Genomic DNA, 26,324 nt, shown 5'->3' on the forward strand with positions numbered 1-26,324 from the left:
TTGAACTGGACACGGAGGCCGATTCTCAAGCCAAATTAAATATTTATACACATTTTCAATAATGAAAATTAAAATGGGCGACAAATTATTCCGCGAAGTCGCTCTTCACCTTGAGAAAATTAAGGATGAATAGTTTTTAAAGTTTTTAAATTGTCCAATTAGCACATTTCGAAATGGACCTCATTTACCAATCGTAAACAAAGAACATTTAGTCATGTGATAATATTGAGAAAACAACAAAAAAAAAACTGTCAGGTGTTAGCCATTGTGTATTAAAAATTAGATCGTAATTTGTATAGAAGAGATAGAGAATCACGTGGCTCAATGTTGTTTGTTTACGATTGGTGAATGAGGTACATTAGGCTTTTAGGACTAGTGTTATTGAAATCACCATCAGTCACACACGACTCTAAATTCATTCTAGTAGGTTCTATTTTTAGTTTTCCTGTCTCTCATAAAGTATATGTGATCAAACATTGTTTAACTCTTTCTCTTCTAACTGACGATACCAACGTTGATTCCACCAGAATGTGGTAAATAATTACGGAGAGAAAGAGTTAAGACGTTTAACCAATCGGAAAGACTTTGAGTTGAGATAATTCTAAAAATGGTTCTCAAAGTATACTCTCAAGTAGATTTATATAAAGATCTCAAGTCTCATATTCTCTAGCTATATTGCTTTATATATATTTAATTATCTTACATAATAGATGCTAATTATAGAGGGTTATGATTAGATTTTTTTTTCGACATCCTGCTGAGTCTTGTGGTATGCGATCCGACTGTCATCATTGTGGTCTCGGGTTCAAGTCGTCGCGCAGGAGGTTAAATTTCGGTTAAGACGTAGGCCTAATCACCATTCACCGAATGAATGTCTTCAAACTCAAGTCAGTCCACTTAACTTTCATTTTGGTGTAGAGATTAGGGTGTATGCCAGATACCGCTTAGAGTTGGCTGTGGTTGGACTCTGGAGCGTCCAAAATATCTCGAATTTAAAAAATCCCAGTCTGAGTCTCTGATCAAACTCAAAACGTATCTTTATTTTATAAGCCAAGCGCTTTACCGATCGGCAGCCACGACCTCTTGTATGAGCAAAATGCGCCGCTAAATTTCCAAAATTTAGACCACAGCAAGACAACATAAAATATGATACATTGAGATAACGTGTAGTATTGCTGACTGCTTAGTAACAATCCAAGCACTCCGAGTAACGTACCTTGTATTTTTATTTTCCTTTTTTGAACGTTGCTGTTTTCTTTCGCGCTGTTTCTCTCTCTCTCTCTCTCTATTCCTCTCTTTTTTCCTAGTTGGACAACAGGTTTTAGAGATAGTCCTGTCCTTAGTTAACTATCCGTGTGTAGTTTGTCATATGTTTGTCAATATAGAACTAGATCACACGTATCGATCCGAGGGTCCTTCTTTTGAAATAACAGAAATACATATATGCATTGAACTAGAAATGTCTTGTCCTACACGGGGTTGACCTAAGTCGATACTATTTATTTAGAATTCCAAGTGAACAAATTTTGGTGTTTGAAGGTATCCAAACCGGAACGGCATGGCCGGCGACTTAGCCCCTGTGTGATTGTGTGTGTGTGTTGTGTGTTTCTGTGTTAATGTGACAGTACGCCTTAGTGGTTTGAAAAGAAAAAAAAGGACAGAGCGCTCGCGGGCCAAGAAGTATGTGTGTGTGTGTGTTAAATCAACAACACATTAGAGGTGGTGAGAAAAAAATTGGGGAAGGGAGGGGGGTTGGGTGGACTTAACTAAGACGGAGAGAAGGTCAAAGGTTAGCGAAATGTTAAAGAAAGATACATGGAATAGATTTTGTTAGTTTTGACTTGTAAACACCAGTCAGAGCAGTGGCCGGCGCGCCTCTGTGTTTGCGCATACATGTGTGTGCTTTTTTTGTTGTTGTTGTGTGTGAGTGTGTGCGCGTGCGTTTGTGCGCAGCCTGGTGGGGGAGGAGGGGGGAATTCGAAAATCTCCCCCAGGCCCCACTTGAGGGGGGCCCACAAATGTGTGTTTTATTTTACATTAAATATTAAATATTACGCAAAATGCTGGGGCCCCAACAGAGTTCATGTCCACGGGTCCCCAAATGATAGCAAATTCCTAGCTACGCCCCTGAACCTGTACATGGGGTGTCTATAAGGTCGTAGACAGTCATAGTATTGTTGTACTACATCGTCTTGAATCGAGACCAATATTTATAGAATAGTATATAGAACTAGTCGACCCTATGCGACCGCAGTGGGCCACGCACTTTCATAGGACCCGCGCTAATTCTAGGTGTAAATTATTAAATTAAACCATTTCATAACTTATAACAGATGTCCCGCGGCCGCCTGATTTACCAGGAGCTCCTGGAAATCTCCTGAAATTGCATAATATACGAAAATGTCCTGGAAATATCCGGAAATTATTAAAATCTTTTTAAAAACTCATACAACTCTTCTGTAATACATAAACAAAAATTGTCATTTTGGGGCGTCATTCAATATGGAAAACGCCAATCCTATACACAATAAAAAAAACGGCATTATGCAATACCAGTGTTTGTGGAATTTGGTGAAACAAGCTTCTCGTGCCTCAACTAATGAATTTTACAATTTTCGTAGATAGATTGAAACATTTGGTAATTGCTATTGACCGTGATTTATTTAGAAAATAGATTTTTTTTTGATATACTGTATGACTTCGCTACACGCAGGGCTCGTTAAGTAATTCTGTACATAGTAAAGAATGAAAAAAATGCAAAGACGAATTTATTTTCTTATACAAACTCTTAATTTTCACTTATTATACGTATCCCTACTCAAACTTGGCTCCACGATATCCGTTTCGCATAGGGCCTCACAACGGTTGAGTCCGGCCCTGCTATTTAGTGACGGGAGAACACAGAGTAGATTACTTGTTCTCCCCCCCCCCTCTTTTTTTTCTTAAGGTAACTCTAATCCAAGTTGCAGAAATAAAAGAGTGATCTTTCCTTTACTTCTTGGTGTCCAAACTGTTGAGCCATGAAGAGAATGATATATATAAATTGTCTCGCTTGGATCATATAATGCTGTCATTTGGCATTCTTAAAACAACTAGTTAATCAAAGGTCACATTAACGCATACTGGCTTAACTCCAACCCACTACGGGAGAGGGAGTGATGACAGGGGCGGCTTATACAAAAAAGGAGATACCAAAATAGATTTTAAAAAAAGAAATAGGCCATTGTATGATTATTTGTTTAAGTAGGGCAAACAATTGATAAAATTAGCACAGATACAGAAAACTTCTACAAACTGACTGATACGACTTATAGTTAATACACAAACATATAGAGAGATTACCACTGATACAAAGCAGCACAACGACATATAAGGCTTTTCATTATTTCACAGAATTTATAGCAATCACACACACACACAAGCGTACACACACGGTGACCACATAAAGGGAAACTCGGATAAACTCATTTCATTAATACACAGAATTTATAGCAATCACACACACACAAGCGTACACACACGGTGACCACATAAAGGGAAACTCAGATAAACTAATTTCATTAACTGACAGTGGAGAACAAGCAAAATATTTTTTTAAGGAAATATAAAGGGAAGAACCCCACATCTACAACTATATATCCGTTGTCGAGACCCAGTCGGCGAAAAGAAAATCTTAATCGACCACAGGTTATGCATGCCCTGGATGTGGCAAAATATGTAAATCATAGCTGGGGCTCGAAGCCACGGGAAATACTGCATTCCTCATTAATCTTCGAAGTTAAGCCTTATCATTATGTAAACTTCCCCCCCCCCTTTTTTTCGATATCAAACAAAATAATTAAATATTAATAATTAATTGACTTATTGGTTAATTTTTAAAAATTGATTCTTGTTTTGTTAGGTACAATAAATAATTATTTAAAGTTTCAACTTGATCCTAGAAAGGGTATGGTAGAAATAAAGTGCACAAATATCCAAGGGAACAAAACCCCACACATTTAATTTTTTTAACATTGATTCGTGTTTTGTTAGGTACAATCAATAACTAACGTGTTTTAAATGTATTAAATATCGCTTGGATCTGGTAAACATCTCTGTCTCTGTAGATTTTCAAACTGAAGTGAATTAAGATGACGTAAAGGCGTCTTTTTCGGACCTGGCGATCTATGGGACAGATGATGTAAAGCTCATCTGTTTCTATGCCTGACGGTTAACGAGGGTTTCATTAACAACGATCAACCACCTTTACATTGCTATCAGAAGTCAACCACCTTTACTTTGCTAACAGAAGTCAACCACGTTTACTTTGCTAACAGAAGTCAACCACGTTTACTTTGCTAACAGAAGTCAACCACGTTTACTTTGCTAACAGAAGTTAACCACCTTCCACCTTTACTTTGCTACCAGAAGTTAACCACCTTTACATTGCTAACAGAAGTCAGATAAAGTTGGCTGGACCTAGGAATATCGTAAGTTTGATTTAAATTCCACTGTAAACTGAGATTCGAAGCTCGGTTCTGAACTCAAGCGCTTTACCACTTGGATACTATGCCCCATGAATTATACCCACACATACACACTTATATACTTTCAAAATAGATTATTTTAATGCAGCAGATATTCTTTTAAAATGTCTGTTGAATGTGTCCACAACAACAATGTCGATTTAACAATTCAAAAAATAATTTCCTAAATTTAATTTTTATTCTTGAGTAACTTTAACATTTAAACAATATTTAAATTTAAACACCGTGGATCTAGATTTCTAGATTTTTAATTAAGTATTATTATTATTTCTAAATTTCATCTCTTTAAGACTTTGAGAACGCCAAATATTTAACCAAACAATAAACGTCTTCTCATGGGGCCGCAAGATGTATGATTTCAACAATTGTTGCCTCCCCTGGTTGTCACTAGCCTTTTCATCTGGTGCGATCGAGGATTGTGCTGAAAGCGTGACCTCAACCCTGACCAGTGAGGTCTAATTCCTGTGCTATGATTACAAATAGGTGTAAAGAAATGTGAACTGTAGCGGCCAAGTTAACAACTTTGTAACGCGCTGTTTAGTTCTATGTAGATATTTCCCAGTCTTGTAGCAAGCGAGAAGCTGTTATGGTATTGTTTGCAACGAATGTTATTCCCCTTCAATCATTTACGCACACACACAAACACACACACACACACCCTCACCCCAACTCTTTATTCTCTTATCTTTCGTCTACATTTGTATCTATGTTCTATTAATAGCCGAGCTAGCATGCTGGGATTAAGCACTCGTGTGCTAGTGACCTCTTGAAAACTTCTTTGATCTAGGTCATGCGTATGAATACTATCTATTTATCTATCTATCTAGCTAGCCAGATAGCTAGCATCTAAATATCTAACTAACCAGCACATCTATTAGTATGTCTATATTTTCTTTTCCTCGCACTCCCCCTTTCCCCTTCTCCCCATCTCGGATGGATACAGCACTCACTCTTACAAATGTTATACTTCCGCTTCTAAAAATAGAGCCATCTACTTGATAATTGATTTGTATCACATCAGTGTGTCTGTGTTTGTGTGTGCGTGTGTGTGTTAACAACCTATATTTAACAGTTTTAATTCTACGCGCCTATTTCTTTTCCTGACAAAAATTTAATCCGATCTACTTTAAAGCCTTCTACGGTACAATGATTACATTAAATCTCAGTAGACTACTAATATATATATGTCAAGGTCATGCATAGTTCTATTATGTATATTAGTCTATTATGTTGTTCTTTTAAATAAGTTCCTTTTTTAAATGTCTCTATTTATGAGCCAAAAAAAAAAAGACTTGTTATAAATGTATTATTTCACAGACTTAGCCCTCTATGTATTTTTGCGCATATTGTTCGATTCTTATCTTTAAAAAAAAATCAATTATATCCTCATCTTTATTCCTATTTAGAAAAGAAAAATCAACTACAATTAATTCATTTAATGTAAGCCTATTTATCTACTAACACCGATTTCTCACTCGGAATACAAAAATGTGTACTCAACCTTATGTATGTAGCTATTGTGCAATTATACTCACCACTCATGGACGCACACTTCCACTTAAAGCAATACACTACGCACGCATGCACTGTATATCAACAGACTACATTGGAGTTGGTCTAATAATGTTTCCAACTGAGAGCCAACATAAATAGCTTGAAGCCAATGGGAGAGAGAGGTGTTTAAAAAACAAAAATCCGCAAAGGGCATGCATCGTTGCCGCATTCCAAATGACAACCAGATATACACATAATGCTGATAAGAATGAAAGAAAGAAGGAGAGAGAGAGGGAGAGAGCTATTAGATTGCTTAGTTAATTAACATCATACATGCCATCAGTCTCACAGTAGTTAGGTGTGCACCCGTCACTAACCTGACCTCGATTCTAACTTCGCCTAAATTTAGATCGAAGTTGAATTTTTCGGTCTCCTCGGATCCACCTTCAAAATCTTGTTAAAGTCCAAATGTATTATGTGACCGTATATAATAATACGACAAGACACCATAGTTACTGTATAAGAGGGACTTAAAAGTGTTTTTTACTTTTAATCTCGACTAATTTGTTAATTTTTGTGTTATGAAAACAGCTGTAGGAAAAACCTGGCTTCTAAAAACCTAAAAACGAGACAGACTGGCACAAACAATGTAGAGCAGTGTCTCCCAAACTTTTGACCTATGTGTACCCCTATGTGTATTCATTTTATAATTTTTGTAATGCTGAGCACCCCTCGCCCCCCCCCCCCACACACACAGTTTAATTGATTAACAGAACATAATAAATGGATATTCAAAAATAAAATCAGCATTGTTAATGAGGTGCAACGCGTATCTCCTCCAAAGCCTTCCCGCTCCCCTGGGGGTAATCGCACCCCACTCTGGGAAACACTGATGTAGAGCAATAGCTTGACACTGCTCTTTCTAGACAGTTTATTGCTGTTCATCGTTTTGATTTTGTCTAGCTTACAGTGCGGCCTATTACGCTGAGACTGATATGTAACAAAGTCTACAACCTACAATGATCTACGGTCCTCCACCCTTTTCAGACATATCCACATTCAGACATATCCACTTTCAGACATAACCACATTCAAGCATATCTACATTCAGACATATCCACTTTCAGACATAACCACATTCAAGCATATCCACATTCAGACACATATCCACATTCAGACGTAACCAAATTCAAGCATATTCACATTCAGGCATATCCACATTCAGAAATATCCACATTCAGCCATATCCAAACTCAGACACATCCACAATCAGAAATATACACATTTAAACATATCCAAATAAAGATATATCTACACTCAGAAATCCTCATCCTGACATATCCACGTTCAGATATATCCAAATTCAGACATATCCACATTCAGACATATCCACATTCCTCACTAACCACACCCAGGCGTATCGACATGCCCACATTCTAAATAGACCCATACAGGGACTACATAGGTAAGTGACAGTATGAAGTAGTGCGAACATTTAAAGTGTAGGGATTTATTTCCATTGACGGTTCTTTACAAAAATGTATTTCTGCCCCCCCCCCCCCCCCGACATGCATTAGAGTTTGTTTTTTTTTAAACTTTTGCTTGTTGTTATTGTCTTTGCTTTGTTTTTGAAACTGCGTCACTAAACATAAACAAATGAAAAAGTTTCTGTTTAATTTTCTTTTCATCTGATCATGGAACTATACTAACCCATGTCCGAATTCGATGCACTATTTTGTGTGTGCAAATAAAAAAAAAACTGTTTATGAACGCGCGAAGCAGGTGTTTCAAAGATGTTTTAGAACAAGAAATGTACACGGCAAAGTTTATATATTGATGAAAAATGTTTTGTTTGTTTTTTGAAAGTCATTAAACAAAGTCTACAGTTTTAATTTGTTGGTTGTTGCGAATAAATCTACTCAGATTGGTCGAAAACCTGGAGTAGCCTCGGATGTTTGTTGTTATAGATATTATGAATTCGTTCCGTTTTAGTTTGAGATTTACATGTGTAGGGTCTAGATAAGAAGAACAAAGTTACTTACGTATATTAATAAATAAGTTTTAATATTTTCGACACCTCCACCTCATGTATAAATATAAATCAGTTTTCTTTTATGAGAAATAATTTATTTTACTCCAAGTATAAAAAAATGCTGACATTGCAGCATTTTTAAAGCGTTCCCGTCTTATGATGTATATACTTTAAAATACAATGCGAAACAGATTATACCATTAGAACAGTTGCTGTTTCTGACCGCTGCTCAATAGGAAGATAACCACAGCATATAAAATATATGTTGTAATTCTCTCTCAGTCTGAGCTTTGACTGTAAGTGTTAAAGGTTTAGCGAGACCTATACGTCTGCAAGCACAAGGTCATCAAGCCCGTGTAGTTTAAATAATGTTCCATCGTAGTCTCAATTTATGATTAATCAAATTAAAATGCAAATTAGTGTACTTCAATGTCAACACTACCAAAACTAGAACTAGTATACAGGAGTAACACATCCCTAAGATTTCTCCCGTGAATGTAGTTACTATAACAGTACTATAACAGTACTATAACAGTACTATAACCATAACCATTGTTGTCAGAGGTGAGTGTTTAATGTGAATTCTCATGTCAAACCGAAGCTGAGAGCCAGGGTTCCCATACACTCCTGGGAGAAAAAAAGGGGAGATTATTATAAACACAACAATACTTTGTCTTTGTGAATGACCTGTGTTATCGTCAAACACTGCCAAATCTAGCACCTTAGGAAGGGAGCAAATTCTAGTCTTGATTTTTGTTTTACAAATATACTCACTATTAAAAAAAAGACCATATGCAATAATATAAGTAATTACTTAGATTACTATTTGAGTTATAAAAGTACTCATAAATTCACTGTGTAAAATAAGTTCCTTAATAATATCTTTTAAAACATATAGTCTAGAGCTCTCAATAACATATATTTTATATATAGTCGGGTGCATATTTTGTCACAAAGTTTTCATGTAATGCAATTATCCGGACCATGCAAATAAGAGGGACATTAAAAATAAAGAAGAATGTACACGTTTCTACAAAGCTTATATCAGTCACTCTGTCTGTCCGTCTGTCTGGTACAAAGTTCGAACGCATTATTTCACCAACTTTCATGTCTTCTATCAAGTTGAAACTTAGCACGATTATTTTATTATCGTGTTCTTATAGTTGTATAATATCTGAATTTCTATCCTTATTGAGGGTAGAAACAAAGGAACTTATCGCCATGGAATTTGTTTTGTTTTTTTCTACGAAATGGCACAAGAAACTTAATTTGACTTATAGCAACAAGTTTGACTCTTAAAAACACAAGTGTTTAGAAAATTAGTTCTGATGCGAAATTCGTTCAAACGAAGCTTTGTTTTATTTTATTTTTTTAGGGGGGGGGGGAGAATATTAAAACCCATACACACACATATTGCAATTCAAGGGACATAACAAAAATGATCATAACCAACTTATGTCCCAAAATCTAATGAACACAAACTAATTATTGTTTTATTTACATATAAAATACGTTCGAACATTAACAAACATGCCAAACATAGATATGTATCATTGTTACGGAGTGTGTGTGTTTGTGTGTGTGAGTTTGTGTATAAGGATAATGGGAAGATGTTTGCGATTGGTTGTGAATGTTGCAACATAGGTGGCATTGTCGTCATTTAGTCTTAGTTAGTACAGCCGACTCCAGAAAGGGAGACTAGAATGTTGAAAGAAGTTACTCAAGTTATTTCACGTTGTATTAGTTAAGATATAAGAGAATTACAGCGGTTTAGTTGTCTACCAGCAGTTTGGTGCTACAAGTCAACGACCGTCAACAAAAATCATTCTTTTTAAAGACATAATACAATAAACATAGATAATGTAAGCAAGACTTCTTTCGCCAAAATGTCCAGCGCCAGAATATTCAGCGCCAAAACAGCTGCGCCAAAACTACCATCGCGCCAAAACGGCGGTATCGCAATCTCCTGCTTCGTGGATCTACGGTATAGAATGTTCCAAATAGCATTAATATAGTGATATACTATAATTTACTACAACCGTTAGTAGCTGCATCGGTTTTCAAAATACTTTACAAAACAAAAGATATATCAACAAAACGAAAGAAAAACATGGTCAAATCTTCTTATCTTATCTTATATGATACAGACGTTACTTCAAATCTTGATGATAAAGAAATTATTATTTTGATAGCTTGGGCACGAGCCCTACTCTTTCAGTTCAACATCAAAGCGCCCAACTCTTAACCTGAACGCCCCACACGTAACTACGCCATCGTGACATAAGTACCACCCAATAACTTGTGTAATCTAGGTAATTTACGTGTAATGATAGGGTGTACTTACCCGAAGCCTCGTTGTAACGAACGCACCAGGAGGCCTGTGATCGCATACCTGCGAGCCGCGTCCGTAACACTGTGACGTGGATATTAGACGATCATGGTTGATCTAACGACACGAATTTGTAGACTCTTTAAACAAAAATACCAGCACCTGGCTGAATGCGGTGTTCAGTCATGCGTGAAACGTCTGCGATTCCTATAATCTTTTTATGCGTTTTTTTTATTAATCCTTTATCGTTGATCGAATGTCTCGTAATTATGTCTCAATCAATCAATCAATCACTTAGATAGCACATGCAGTTTGAACTACGAGTTGCATAGCACACTACATGATCTTCATAACTGAATGTAGGGAAACAAATATCAATGAATATTTCTGTCCTTATAATATCTGTACATTTTGAATCCCTCGTCATCTAGTGAAGCCTTACCATTTCTCAGGCGTGTAGAACAGATCAAGCAGTGAATGGACATGCTTACATTATGGAATGAGCATACATATATTATATCTAAAGTAATCAGTAATTTCCCTTTCAGACCTTGCGATATTTAGGACAGATGATGTTAAAGTAATCTGTTTCTTTGGACAGCGGCTGCGAGTAAGGTGTTATGTGGCTAGCACAACGACCAACCGCCTTCGTTTTCTCCTACAAAAGTCAGGTACCTATTAGAGTTGGGCGGACTTGGGGAGCCCTAAAAAATCCCGAAATTCAAAATCACAGTCTTCACCGAGATTCGAACCCAGGATCTTAGGTTTGGAAGCCAAGTGCTTAACCAGTCAGCCACCCCGAGCTGTTAAATTACAACAACCTGGACTGTAATATATAAGATAGTAAGTCTTTATAAGCTTTGAAGGAAAGTCTGTAATATCTAAGATACGTAAAGATATTCAACCTCGGTTCAGAAGTAAGTCTTAATTTCTAAGATAAGTAAAGATAGTCAGCCTCAGTTTTGAAGAAAGTTTTTTTTAAATTTTTATGATAAGATAGTCAGCCTCTATACGTGAAATGTTTAATAAGTTGACAGTTATATGTTTGTCACAGTTCCAACTGTTCAATGTCCAGAGACGGTCCTTCCAAAATAAAAACTTTTGCCTCTAAGCCCCAATGTGGCCGTAGGCGGATGGCGGCGAGCAGGATTCGAACTGAAAGTGGGCCCGGGGGATCGTGCCCCCTTGCCCCACCCCACGCCTCTGTTGTCAATTGTTGCTTGCCATGTTAATTCATTTAGATTCCGTTGTACACATCTATTAATTAGACTCGTGGAGATGTAAATACAGAAAAAGTATCTATGTTTAAATTTTATGGCTTGAATTTTATGCGTCATTTTGCTGTAATAACCAACTCTTGGTGCTAATTTTTTAATCACTAATCAATAAAAATGTAGTAAATATTGATCGCTTTATGTCACAGGCGTGAACAAAATAAATCACAGCCAATCATTTCAATATGCACAGCGAGAGAAATAACAGAAATAAACAAACATATCTCCACCATGAAAGATGTTCCTGATGAAAAGTAGAAGTAATAAACTCCAAAAAAAAAAAAAATAGAAAATGCTATATTCATTTTTTGGATTCAGAAAGTCCAGTCTTATTGCTAGGGTGCAGTTTGGGTATGTGCTACAGTTCCATGGACTAAAATTATCTTCTATAGAGATAAAAATGGAGGGGGGGGGGGAGCTTGTAAATATTTCAGCTATGGACATTTGTGTGTGTGTGTGTCCCTCCTTAAAATTTCAATAGAAAAGATAAGACAGGAATATCTACATTGAAATGTTCGCTCGGGTCTTGAAACAATAATTTAACGTTTGACAGGAGGAGATAATCGAGCACGATCGAAACAGATCCCCTGATTGTCTTTTCTTGAACAATTAAATGAACAGTGACCTAACCTTAGGGACTAGTCACGTCCCTGTAGCCAAAGACGATACCTCGAAATGAAAGTACTCAATGGTATTACAGTTAGTACAACAATAGCCATTGTACAGTTAGCAAGCCTGTACGTGTCCAAAAGTTCCTCGTCTGACCTACTTACTTCTTCCTAACAGTGACATTACAGAGCAGTCATTCTCAGCGTTAAAGTTTTCCTCCCCCCTACATTTTTTCCCCCAGCACCCATTTTTTTCTCCTCCCAATATCAAGTTACGATCAACTATTGTTGACTAGGAAAAAAAAACGTGTTTTGATCGTGATTAAAATATTATTTTTTTTTCATAAAATTGTTTATTTATTATTCACATTTCAAAGGTCAACGTCCAGTTCGCACAGGCGCGAGTAATCGTTAGACAGCAATGTATACTCGAACACTGACCAATTATTTACGCTTAGACCATTAATGCCCAAACTGTCACCCGTGGGCCATATCCGGCCCCTGTTCTATCTGGCCCAGCGAAAGTTCTAGCTCACAGTGCAGAATGAAGCCTCAGATCGATTCAACTGAACTCGAATTTTTGCGTCGATACAGCCTGCGACACATGTTTCGGAAATTCGTTTGACCCTCATGTCGTAAATGGTTGGCCAATATTCAAGACCACTGCCTTACATTATAATGCTGTCGTCAAAAAGCAAAACACACCTAGCCACAGATCGTATGCTACCGATTGCCGCGAAGACTTCCCTGGTAAAAGCGCTATGATATTAAAATCAAGAAGGTATTAAAAACAAACAAACCTTGATTCGCAATGATATTCTGAGACACAATAAGTAGATCACAATGAACTATTTGATGACAATACAATTATACAAAGCAGTCTCAGTGATTCCCAAAGTGGTCTATATAAACCCCCAGAGTCAGTCACGGGTCTACCACGACTACGAGACAAAAAAGTTTGGGAAACACTGATCTAACTAGTTACTATATACAAAAATACTCCAACACGTTTAACAAAGAAACACACAAGATTGTGCTTCTAGAACCATTATAAATGACTTGAAAAAAAAGATATTAAAAATATTGTTATTATTTAGGTCATACACTGTATGATTTATGACTTTACCAGCTCATACCACTTCATACAAATGTAACAGATTCAGACTTCATTCCTGATTGTCAATACTATAGGCCTTATAAGAGTGAACAGGATATTTAGTTTGAATAAAAGGCACTTAGCTCCATAAATCTGTGTATAATGTTTATGAAAAAAATTCTTATTAAGGAACTAAACTTACAATATAAACAACAGGATTCTAATCAACTGAATATTAACTTCTCTGCAACATTCTGCTACATAATGGGAAACGAAATTATCAAACGTGCCGGTAAACGGAAATGTTGTTTGGTTTATCTATAAGTAAAGTAAAAACAACGTTTTAGGTGACATACTAATTGCTTTTGAATCGCAATGGTGCCATATAACCTCCATAATCGTTCATGATAGTTGCTAGTTTACATTTTCAAGATAAGTAAACACTGTCAAGGAGGCTAAAGTAAACTTTTATGTTGCCAACTAGATAAAATCAACAAAAGTTTAGAGAAATGATTCTGCAGTGCGTGCACAGAAATAATCCTATAACTTAAAAAAAAAAGCCTAGCTTATCAACACTTCCTTTATTCTGTACACCGGATGCACCAGATAGCGAGCTATTTATAGACTTGTTCATGTAACGCAATCTCCGATAGTTCGACATTTAGGTTTGTACTGAGTCCTGTTGTACTTCCTAGTTGCGGGAAGGTATCCAAGTTTGTTTAGTGTGGGGTGACTGACATTTATTTATAGGCACAAAACAATAAACAATACAAACAAACACAACTAGATAACCAGTATTAGTAACAGAGAACACGTGACCTGCAGCGGCGTCATAGCCAAAAATAGAAAAATGATCGGCGTCCGAAAACTAGAACACGTTGATCTCTTGCAGTGTGTGTGTGTGTTTCTGATGTCACCGTGAGTAAAACAAAGTGTTTAATTAGGTTGTATTGCCTGAACAGATTCTGAGGTAACTACGAGGTTTGTCGTAGCTGAGCTTAGAAGTAGGGAGACACGCCGTGACCAATCGTTACAGAGGGCCCTAAGTCTGACCTGTAACGTCACAGCATGTGGGCTGTTTAAACCAATAGCTCGTTGCCATGTCACAGGTCTTTACTAAATTGAATGCATGACATTTAAAAAATTGTTGTTTCTCTTATACTTCTCATCTTGTACACAGAATTAACAAAGTCTTTGTCAGAGTGAAAAAAAAGTAATTAAAAGTAGAAATCTATTACTTGATTTTTTTTTATTCTGTAACTGAAAAGACTGTTTCTGTATTGTCATCTCCTCTGTCTTCTATCTTTTAGTCATCTAGTCTTTAAACTATTGTCTCTTATTTGTAAATGTCTGTCAAACCGTTTTTGAAAAGAAGGCAGCGCCTGAGGACTTCATACAAAAATATATAATGGGGTTTAAGACTATAACATCCTATCTTTTCTTGTTTGTTTGTTTGTTTTTTTCTTTTTTTTTAGAAATGACACTGATCCAAACTTTGAATGGATGACAAGTGATACGGCTATAAATAGACCCTGGTTTATCTCCCCTTCACCTGTTCTGCATAGTCGAAGTGTGGAAAGTCATATCATATCACTATAACTTCACTAATGCCCAGAAAAAAAAAACACGAAATGATTTCATTCAACACGAGAATCAGTGTCTTTGAGTGCCATTACCCACTTTTAAATGAGTTTGTGTCTATACTTTTTGCACTGCTGATTAATTTTACCTTTCACCTGTCAAATCTTTAAACGTTGTTTTATAAGGTAGAAGGCGATTAGATGTCGAACTAATTGTCAGAGGTTCAATTTCCAGATTATTTTTTTTTAATGAGTTTTTAAAAAATATATTAACTGAATATACGTGTTCCTTTAGTGAGAATATTTGCCTCTTACATTTTTCTTAAGGTTTCCTTAAATTGCGATCTAAAGGGATCAGATGATGTTAAGGTCATCTGTTTCTTTGGCCAACGGTTATTAAGCACGGTGTCATGTGGCCAGCACAACGACAAACAGCCTTTACTTATTCAAGTTTAAGTCAGCTTCCCATTAGAGTTTGGACTCAGGGGCGCATTAAAAATCCCGAAATTAAAAATCCTAGTCTTCAACGAGATTTGAACCCAGAACCCCTGGTCGGAAGCCAAGCGCTTAACCACTCATCCACCTCGCTCCCTTTTTTTTTGTCTATGATACTGATACGAATGCAATGTGGGGAACACTGAGTATGCTTCAAATATATGTAAAAGCACCCTGCAGATAACATACTTCAATATTTAAACAGTCTTTATCATATCTAGTGCTGGATTCGAACTTAGGGCCTTAGTCTCCTAACTAAGCACTCTGGCACTGAATCAACAAATGTGTCTAAGCATGCTATGGCTGGATATCTCATCAAACAATTATCTTATCTTCTCCTTGTCTACTTTTAAACTAATTTCTCTTGAGTCTAGGATTTTTTTTTGTCTTCTACCTCACCGACTTCCCAGACATTTCACAACAACCTAGTCCTCCACTGGTCACAGTTTAAATCTCATTAAAATACATTGCGTTATGATAGATTCCCTAATAATAACATTATTGGTTCAAAAAGATGTTGGCCTTATTGCTACATAAGTTTAAACGATGAAACTTTAAAAATGAAATAAAATAAAAAGGGAAACCAGTGTACTAAACCATTGGAGTAGATTAGGGCCCTAATAAAACAAGCCCAGAGGTCGTGGATTTGAATCTCGCCTGAAACATATCACATGATTCTTTCCACACTTTCTCTGAATTCAGAGTTTACTAGTTCTCTGTAGTGAAGTGTGTCAGTTTCCTGGTATATAAATGCACAATTCCAGTACAATGTTGTGCTCGCAAGGTACGTGCACTTAAGTGGAGTTCAAGAATGATTAAATAGATTCATGGATCTCTCTGTGATTCAGCAGGTCCCCGATAGACATTAAGTTTGAACTTCACACAAATACGTTAATTAGCTTTAAGCACAGGAGATCTCTCTATCTCACTCCCTCTCTCTCTCTCTCTCTCTCTCTCTCTCTCTCTCTCTCTCTCTCACTCACTCCCTCTCTCAAAATATGAGTTTAAAAAGAAAATTTTGTCTTTTTATTTAATTACTGACCTACATATAATTAGAGGTTCTCAATGTCTTCAAGATTTAATTATATGAATCTCTCTGCCACAGGTGAAAAGTATTATGAGAATTATTACGTATTATCTTTAGTGTTCCCTTGTCCAGGTGAGTAGTAGTCTAATAAAACTAACTTTTGTATGGTGTACTTCTTCTTCTTGTAGCTATTTGGTGGTCGTACATTTTGCTTTACTTTAGTTCCGAGATATATATACTTCTGTCAGGGCCGGCCCTAACAATTGCGGGGCCCTATACGAAATGGATTGCGCGGGGCCCGATCGGGGTAGAGATAAGGGTAATAAGTGAAAATTCAGATTTAGTATTAGAAAATAAATTTGTCTTTGCATTACATTTTATTAAATGAAAGCTGACAATGCCGTTTTTTTTATCTTAGGATTAATGACATCCCAAAATGACAATTTTGTCTATTTTTAAGGAGATTATTATGAGTTTTCAGAAGATTTTAATAATTTCAGATTTCCACGACGTTTTCGTATATTTTGCAATTTCCAAGATCTTTTGGAAATTCAGGAGGCCGCGGGAACCCTGGATTATATATAATGGTTTACTTTAATAATTTAAAGGTAAAATTAGCGCGGGACATATGAAAGTGAGAGGTAAACTGCGGCTGCATAGGTTGCAGTGTCCTAAGGCTGGCCCTGACTGCTGTACTGGCGCAGCTCTCTCTTTTTTTTCTCCTTCTCTCTCTCTTTTTCTAAAACAACAACAACGAAAAAAAAAGATTCTTTGGCAATTATTCGTTTCAATCAGTTTTAGCACATCACTTTCCAAATCTGACTACACACTTGTGTGCCATGAAACAAAAGTTGAGGATCAGTGCTATGTCAAAAGTTTACCTCTGCCAGTATAGTTGGCGATGAAAAGTTTACGTAACCACTAGGATTTGTTTACCCTAAACAAACGCGAATTAGTTTATTGTTTAGAAGCAACATCAACAGTTTATGGGACGATGTCTTGAGAGGGACCATCTACAAACAGTTACGAAAAGAAGTAACAAAGTAACAGAATTCGTAATATTTTAAAAATGGCTGCCATGCATACGATTGGGCCGTTAGAAGACGAGACGAGCACGTGAACATCTTCGCCCGGAAGTGAAAGCATGACGCGAAAGATTGACGGGAGAAAACATGGGAAACAGTCGGAGATGTCTAGCGGTTGGGGGGCCAACCACACGTGTTAGCAGATTACAAGTTTTCAACATTTGATCGATTGGGGGTTATCTTTGGCGACAAAGGTCATTTGGAGTTCACTTTTTTTCCCAGACCTGACCATTTTTTTTAGATTCACGTTTGTTTTAAGCCTGCTCCATGCTTCCAATGGATCTCATTCACCAACCGTAAACATGCAACATTTAGCCACGTGGTTCTCTATCTCTTCTATACAAATTACGTAATACGCACAGGCTGTCACGTGACATTTTTTAAATTCATTGTTTTATCAATTTTATCACATGGCTAAATGTTGTTTGTATACGATTGGTGTTGTGTTGTGTTGTCTTTATATGAGAAAAGAGTCCTTGTAATCACAACAAATTTCCGTAAGGATCAATAAAGCAGTCTAAGTCTTAGTCTTAATTATCTTTGAGTAGACCAAGAAATACGATGACAGTGTGTGACCAATACCTCAAGATATACATTTCATAAACACTGACTCTCGAACCAATGTAAACGAGCTTACATTTGTAAAGTCTTTATTTGTATTCAAAATTCTACCCAGCCCACCAAAAAAAAACAAATTATTATAACTCTTCAACTCTGACCCCAAAAGAAAAAAAAGGGGGGGGGCAAATAGGAATCTTATTCAAAGATCCAACAGATGGGGGGGGGCTTTCATGATTTTATATGAATATTTAATACGCATGTGGCGAGAAAGCAGTGGGACCCCCATGTACCCTGTGTTGTGGGGGTCCAAATATTTCTGGGGTCGGGCCTGCCCCAGGGCACTTGTTTTGATTTTTCTATTTTATGTTACCGAAAAAATCTTCCGGCAGATGCACTTTGCTGATTTTTTTTTTATTGATAACTGTGGTAAATGAGGAAAATAAAACCTCCCTTTCTGTTGAGACCAAGCAGAAGATGACAATGTTTCTGTGGCTACCGGTTGACAAGGTAATCAAGAAAAAGAAGCCAGCACAGCAATCAGACAATTCAGGTTGAGATCTTTTGACAAAGCTTATATCAGCTCACTCTGTCTGTCTGATACAAAGTTTGTACACACTATTTCCCCCATACCCGACCTCGGATCAAATTACAATTTTGCACTATTATTTCTTTGTACATGACAAAGCAAGAATAAAGAGAAAAACATTAACCAATCAGCTAATTAACTATTGGTAATTAGTTGTTTTTTTTTTGAGTATCAAACAGAGGAAAGAAATAGTACTTGACTGAAGTAGTGGTATAAGCTGAATTAGTACCCTTTATAGGCCGTCGACTGAGTCTTATGAACAATGATGAATCACAACGAGACCATAGAGACAATACATAACTGCTCAATCGTCTAGATTCATAAGAACTTTACTAGCAGAGTGGTTACAATGTCGGCCTTAGGAGGCTTGAGTCATGAGTTCGAATTCAATATGTTCCCCCTTTTTATATAAATGCTTTTTTTTATCGTTAGGGTAGATCTATTACAAATTTAATTACAAGACTGATCCAAACTAGTTGATACAAGTATGCTAAATATGAGCTTTGTTTTTTTTTAAAGTATTTTTAAAATATGATGTATATTTTTCAATTACAATATGATTGTTTCGTTTACTAGATTCTGAAACATAAAATGCCAATTGATATTTTTAATTTTTTGTATGTTACTTCCTTATAAATCACGGTTTGTGTAACTTTCAGTAAAATAGTTTCAATAGTGGAGTCACTCTTGCCACTTGTCTTCAAGCCTGGACCTTATGAGCTACAGTGAGTGTAGGGACTATTTAATTATATTTCTGTTAATCTTTTTAAGCAATGTTTAGGCCTACCTCAACAAGCAAACATTGGGGCCTTTTGAGCTTCACTCCAAATCAGCATAAATGTTTTAATAACAACCGTAGAGACGTCACAGCAATACGTTCAGAATAATATTGCGAGGGCATGGAGAGTTACTTCAAATCAAAATATGGCCATAAAATTATTGATATTTAAATGAGCACTTTAAGGGGTTGAAAGAGTAGGAAGGAGGGTAGGGAGGAGGAGGTAGGGAGGAGGAGGTATAGGGATGTCGATACAAACGAAACTAGAGTGTATCCAAATGGTGTGGTCGGTCGAGATGCAGATCTTTTTTTGTATAGAGACACAAACTTGTCAAATTACACATTAAAAATAAATAAAATAAAACAAAATAAATTCATATCATACATGTTTATGTGTGCACTCATAATATGCATTTCTCTATTAAGCTGATTGGGGACTAACATCATGTAACTGATTATAATTGCTCTTTTTTTTATTTACCTACCAGTGAGAGTAGTAAAATTATTTGAATTTAACATAACTTAATACTTATTTACTAAAGTCAACTAAATTATAGTCAACTAAAGATAAACTAATTTCTAGAAAACGTAAGTAAATTAAGTCAATCAAACCTGTGTAAACTAAACTAATGTCAAAAAAACAGAAAGTCTACTAAGCTAAGCCAGCTAAGTCTGCTAAACTAAAGTCAACTGAGGTCAGTTAAATTCGTCTGTTAAACTGATGTCAACTAAACTAAATGAAACTAAAGCCATCTCAAGTCAATAAAACTAAACAAAAACTTACGTCAAGAAAGCGCAACTAAAGTTCTTGTTTGCGTAGGCCTACTTGTTTTTATTTTGAAAAAAAGATGAATTCTTTTTGTGTTGCTGATTTGATCGTAAGTGAGTGTCTGTAATAGTGTTGCTGATTTGATCGTAAGTGAGTGTCTGTAATAGTGTTGCTGATTTGATCGTAAGTGAGTGTCTGTAATAGTGTTGCTGATTTGATCGTAAGTGAATGTCTGTATCAGTGTTGCTGATTTGATCGTAAGTGAATGTCTGTATCAGTGTTGCTGATTTGATCGTAAGTGAATGTGTGTATCAGTGTTGCTGATTTGATCTTAAGTGAATGTCTGTATCAGTGTTGCTGATTTGATCGTAAGTGAATGTGTGTATCAGTGTTGCTGATTTGATCTTAAGTGAATGTCTGTATCAGTGTGACATCGATCGAAACGGTTGTTTATGAAATAGTCTTACTGTATGGGCTTCGTTACATCCTTAATGATAATTCATATCAAGTCAGACACGTTTATTTTCTTCGTCTTCTTCTAGTCAACCGTCAGCTGGGGAGCTGTCAGCTATTTTACAGCCTTTGTCATAGTATAAGTAACATAGAAAAGTATTTTTTTAAAAAACAATTCCTCTTTTATAAAGCTGATGATTTTTTGTAATGTAGATCAAAGAAACAGCCATTAACCAGCCCCAGGTACCCTCCTCCTTCCGCTCCCGCCGAAAAAAGCAACTAGATACGCCCTTGTTACTCAGAGTAAAGAAAATTCTATTTCGGTGAAACAGATCTAGACTTAAAAAAAAATATAAGAAGACAGTAGTCTAGACTGAGTTCTACATAAGACGGTGCGGAAAATGTCTAAACGTCTAACTGTTTATTTAACTCTTTAGCGCCTATAAGCGGGAATCTCCTATGACGTAGTCAAGATAGGGATTTCCAGATCAAATTTAATTTTAAGATGATTATGTATTTAAAAAAATATATCGGTCCAACCAGAGTTTTGCTTGTGTAGCCAATAGGCGAGTATTTTGTTTCTCAAAGAAATACAAATATAAATTGTTTCCCAGTTTTTTTAGATAGAGATTTTACTCTTTCTCTCCGTAATTATTTACCACATTCTGGTGGAATCAACGTTGGTATCGTCAGTTAGGAGAGAAAGAGTTAAAGCTAAGTGTCCAGTTTTAAGATAGAAAATAAATTTGACTTTGCTCTCTGCGAGGGAGGAACTTGACTCTGTTTAGTAAGTCTGGTTTATTGGGAGTTTTCATTGTGTCTGCTCGGCCTGGGCTTCCTAAGTTACACTGTAAGGGACACGACCCTTCTTTATAATTGCTGGTTAACATTAGAACAATAAGTTTCTGCAATCAAGTAGGTATGTAAGTTAAGTTCTATTATGTACATATCTTTTTACTGACTTCTAGACTCCAGGAAACATGAATATACCTCACACAATATCACCTCTCCTTGTCTTACTTCAACATTCTCTTTCCTACTTTTACATCAACATTCTCTCTCCTACTCTTACATCAACATTCTCTATCCTACTTTTACATCAACATTCTCTCTCCTTCTCTTACATCAACATTCTCTCTCCTTCTCTTACATTAACATTCTCTCTCCTACTTTTACATCAACATTCTCTCTCCTACTTTTACATCAACATTCTCTCTCCTTCTCTTACATCAACATTCTCTCTCCTACTTTTACATCAACATTCTTTCTCCTACTTTTACATCAACATTCTTTCTCCTACTTTTACATCAACATTCTCTCTCCTACTTTTACATCAACATTCTCTCTCCTACTTTTACATCAACATTCTCTCTCCTACTTTTACATCAACATTCTCTCTCCTTCTCTTACATCAACATTCTCTCTCCTACTTTTACATCAACATTCTCTCTCCTACTTTTACATCAACATTCTCTCTCCTACTTTTACATCAACATTCTCTCTCCTTCTCTTACATCAACATTCTCTCTCCTACTTTTACATCAACATTCTCTCTCCTACTTTTACATCAACATTCTCTCTCCTACTTTTACATCAACATTCTCTCTCCTACTTTTACATCAACATTCTCTCTCCTTCTCTTACATCAACATTCTCTCTCCTACTTTTACATCAACATTCTCTCTCCTACTTTTACATCAACATTCAGTATAATAGTTTTAATAGTGGAGGCACTTTTGCTCTCCTACTTTTACATCAACATTCTCTCTCCTACTTTTACATCAACATTCTCTCTCCTACTTTTACATCAACATTCTCTCTCCTACTTTTACATCAACATTCTCTCTCCTACTTTTACATCAACATTCTCTCTCCTACTTTTACATCAACATTCTCTCTCCTACTTTTACATCAACATTCTCTCTCCTACTTTTACATCAACATTCTCTCTTCTACTTTTACATCAACATTCTCTCTCCTTCTCTTACATCAACATTCTCTCTCCTACTTTTACATCAACATTCTCTCTCCTACTTTTACATCAACATTCTCTCTCCTACTTTTACATCAACATTCTCTCTCCTACTTTTACATCAACATTCTCTCTCCTTCTCTTACATCAACATTCTCTCTCCTACTTTTACATCAACATTCTCTCTCCTACTTTTACATCAACATTCAGTATAATAGTTTTAATAGTGGAGGCACTTTTGCTCTCCTACTTTTACATCAACATTCTCTCTCCTACTTTTACATCAACATTCTCTCTCCTACTTTTACATCAACATTCTCTCTCCTTCTCTTACATCAACATTCTCTCTCCTACTTTTACATCAACATTCTCTCTCCTACTTTTACATCAACATTCTTTCTCCTACTTTTACATCAACATTCTCTCTCCTTCTCTTACATCAACATTCTCTCTCCTACTTTTACATCAACATTCTCTCTCCTACTTTTACATCAACATTCTCTCTCCTTCTCTTACATCAACATTCTCTCTCCTTCTCTTACATCAACATTCTCTCTCCTTCTCTTACATCAACATTTTCTCTCCTTCTCTTACATCAACATTCTCTCTCATTCTCTTACATCATCATTCTGTTTCTATATTTCCCCTCCCTTCAATGAACACTTCCTTTCTTAGATCTGCATTCTCTCTGGTTTACACCTACACATATTCTTTCTCCCTCTCTTACATCTTCCTTCTCTCTGTCTCAAATCAATCTAAAAGTAGGACTTGTTGGAATCAGCTCTTGGTACTACTACCTACGACACAAAACACACACACAGTTCAATGAAAGAGACATTAACAATGTCACCACATCCTATGATCCCAACCCCCCACTTTCTATTTCTCTACTTTGTACTTTTAAATACGGCCTAGTCACTCGTCGTATTTTTTTTATTAAGAGATTCACCCAGGGACACTTTCTTTCGAGATAACTTTTGAGACAAGAAAGTAACCACAATATTTGTACATATCAACATTTTGTAATTCATCTGAGGGAGAAAAAAAAAACGTGGTGGGAATAGCGGCTGAGAACTAAAAGGAAAAAAATAATTTATATATGTAGATATTGTTATTGGTCTTTTTTTAAAATTATCTCACGATGGTTTAGCTTTTGGATTTTCTTTTCACCTCTTAGAGATAAATCATGATCAAAATACCAATCTCTATGGAGACAGCTTGCCGATCAAAATACCAATCTCTATGGAGACAGCTTGCCGATCAAAATACCAATCTCTATGGAGACAGCTTGCCGATCAAAATACCAATCTCTATGGAGACAGCTTGCCGATCAAAATACCAATCTCTATGGAGACAGCTTGCCGATCAAAATACCAATCTCTATGGAGACAGCTTGCCGATCAAAATACCAATCTCTATGGAGACAGCTTGCCGATCAAAATACCAATCTCTATGGAGACAGCTTGCCGATCAAAATACCAATCTCTATGGAGACAGCTTGCCGATCAAAATACCAATCTCTATGGAGACAGCGTGCCGATCAAAATACCATTCTCTATGGAGACAGCTTGCCGCCCACGAGCCGGACGGTGCCGGAGTATCTGCGCTTTACCCGCTCTGAGTCCACGCCTCCATAACTTTAGAGACTTAAGGAAACTAGACATGCCAAATAGTAGCTACCTCACCACACACACAAGTTGTAAACTAGCCATGCCAAACAGTAGCTACCTCACCACACACACAAGTTGTACAGTGATTGTAGGGTCAGTTTTTGCTTAGTTGGCTATGTCGACATCGACTTTTGTATGAATAGAAAGAGATAAATGGCATTGAAAAAGTAGGCAGAGAAAGAGATTAAGTGCAGAGAATGATATAGATGGCAGAGAAAGAGAGAGGGTAGAGAAAGTGAAAAGACATAGAATTAGGAAGGAGACAAAGAAAGGAAAAGAATAGTCTAAACCTGAAGGAAAAGAAAAATGTTTTCTCATCCAAAGGTCCACAACGAAGTGAAACATTTTATTACAAGTTTTCTGCAACTTGCTCGGCACCTGATTGAAAATTGTATGTGTAGATTTGCGTGCCGCACAAAACGTAACAATTGCATCACAATTTTTAAAACGTCTGTTGGTTCATCTAAAGATTCAATGTGAATGTGCCAGAGTGCTTCGAAATCTTCCTGTCCAGAGAATTTCTGAGCATGTTAATAGAAAGGATTCACGATGTTTTGGCACGTTCGAATGTTGAAGTGTGAGATCGATTACCTGGCCATTTCGGAGCACCATAGAAATGAGAATTTAGAATAATTTAGATGAAACAACAGCTAAGGTGATCTCAATTTTTTTTTTAATAGTCTGTTTCAACGCTTTGTAAAATAACAAAGAATTTGGTAGTCTGAGCTTCAGACTGACATCACAATGGTTCTGAGTTCGAAACCTTCCCGGTGGCATCAACTGTCGTCCTGGAGGTCAAGGCTAGCAGGACGTAAACATTGTGTCATTCCTGAAGGCACGCCAGAAACTTGTAAAACAAAATGATATTAGAGTTCAGAGGTCAACACTGTGATTTAGACGAAAAAGAGAAAGAAAGAGAGTGAGAGAGAAATAAAGTAAAGAGAGAGAGCGAGAGAGAGCGAGAGTAATCAAAAAAGAAATAGTTAAGAGAGAGAAGAGAGAGTAAACACAGAGAGAGAGAGAGAGAGAGAGAGAGAGAGAGAGAGGAGACAGAAACAGAGAGAGAGAGAGAGAGAGAGGAGACAGAGAGTAAACAGAGAGAGAGAGAGAGAGAAGAAGAGATGGTAAACACAGAGAGAGAGAGAGAAAGAAGAAGAGAAGAGTAAACAGAGAGAGAGAGAGAGAGAGAAAGAGGAGATTAAAAAGGGAGAGACAATAAAAAGAGAAAGTAAGAGAGAGAGAGAGAGAGCACGGAGGCAAACACGGAAGTACTCATGTAAACAAACAAATAAAATACTTCGATCTGTAAAAAAAAAAACGAACCTACCTCAAGTCTATAGTCCAATTACAAGAACACTTTAGTTGCTTTTTTAAAAATATTATATTGACACTCTCGCACAATTACCTTTTTATAAATCCCTTGTCAGCATATGAAAACCGGCACTGAATGAGTCCATAAAAGTCTAATTACATTAATAGAAGCACAATATAATTTTTAAAAGACACTTGAAGTATCAAACACAAACTCCACAGAATTGTGTCTCAAAAGTTAAAACTATAACAGTTTGAATGCAGCCAACAGTGTATCAATCCATCACAGAACGGTCTCGGGGTACCTCCAGGCCTATACCTGTGTGTGTATAAAGCAGTACAGGTAGAACTCGATAGAAACAACCTTCCCCCAAGCCAGGTAGCCGTGTCTTGGTGCCGAGAGATTCTCCCCACATAATCCCCCCCTCTCCCCCCGTCTCTCAGACAGAGCAAGAAGGAAAAGAAAGAAATACAAAAAAAAAAAAAAAAAAAATTAACGCATTCAACAGTGGTTAAGAACAACGACCCCATTTCAGATCCCTGCCTTCATACCTGATTCCTTCCACAGTTCCCCCTTTTTTATATACATAGATCTATGTTTTTGAAGACTCTAGCTTCCCCCTTTTTTTTTACATATATATAGATCTATGTTTTTAGAGACTCTAGCTTCCCCCCCCC

At 36.6% G+C, this 26,324-nt stretch overlaps 1 protein-coding gene across 4 annotated transcripts in view; it reads right to left on the reverse strand.

Annotated features, from left to right (window-relative positions):
* The window catches only part of LOC106059263 (cAMP-dependent protein kinase catalytic subunit alpha), a 95,074-nt gene extending 69,093 nt beyond the window's left edge, over window positions 1–25,981 (reverse strand). Inside the window, exon 1 of one of the 4 annotated variants that reach the window (XM_056031320.1) lies at window positions 25,741–25,981. The gene's annotated coding sequence lies outside the window, so the exon portion shown is untranslated. Of the gene's footprint in view, window positions 1–1,216; window positions 1,528–6,061; window positions 6,085–25,662 lie in introns of those variants that run through there. The other 3 variants (XM_056031316.1, XM_056031319.1, XM_056031318.1) reach the window with 3 other exon arrangements.
* Between the last annotated feature and the right edge of the window lie 343 nt (window positions 25,982–26,324).

This window comes from Biomphalaria glabrata, chromosome 5 (genome assembly GCF_947242115.1).
Source record: "Biomphalaria glabrata chromosome 5, xgBioGlab47.1, whole genome shotgun sequence".
NCBI classification, from domain to species: Eukaryota; Metazoa; Mollusca; class Gastropoda; family Planorbidae; genus Biomphalaria; species Biomphalaria glabrata.